Below are 594 nucleotides of genomic sequence, written 5' to 3' on the forward strand. Positions count from 1 at the left end.
GTTATCTTTCCCTGCTGAGATCTGGCTGTCACAAAAACCAACCCATCCAGGGTCCCCCCCTCCCCCCCATAAGGTATCTGCGCTCTCTGGAAAGAGGCAGAGAGAGGGAAAGTGAGAAATCACTGCCCAAAGGCGTTGGCCACATGGCAATCTTTTCTTTTCCATTCTCCTCTTAGGACTCTGGATACACACACACATATGCCCAGCATGATTTTTAAACTGCCAGGTCTGGGACTCAAACTGCAATCGACCATGTGGGAGTCCAGCACCTTGACCACTACACCACCTACTGGTCCTACAACTTTTTCTTGAGAGGTTTTTGCTATAAGGCACGTGCACTTACCAGAAAGACAGAGAGAGACAGAGACACAGAAAGCAAGAAATCATCCCCCAGGGGTATGGCCACGCTGCAATCCCTTCTCCTCCATTCTCCTCTCAGGATCTTGGGCACGCATGCACACGCACCTGGCGTGAATTTAAACCATTAGGTCTGGGATTCAAACCACGGTCGGCTACAAGGAAGCCCAGTGACATAGCCACTTTGCCAACTGCTAGTCCCAAACTTTTTTTTTTTTAATCTATGTTTCGCCCTCC

Source organism: Tupaia chinensis, unplaced genomic scaffold, assembly GCF_000334495.1.
Source record: "Tupaia chinensis unplaced genomic scaffold, TupChi_1.0 Scaffold148012_1, whole genome shotgun sequence".
In the NCBI taxonomy this organism is placed as follows: domain Eukaryota; kingdom Metazoa; phylum Chordata; class Mammalia; order Scandentia; family Tupaiidae; genus Tupaia; species Tupaia belangeri.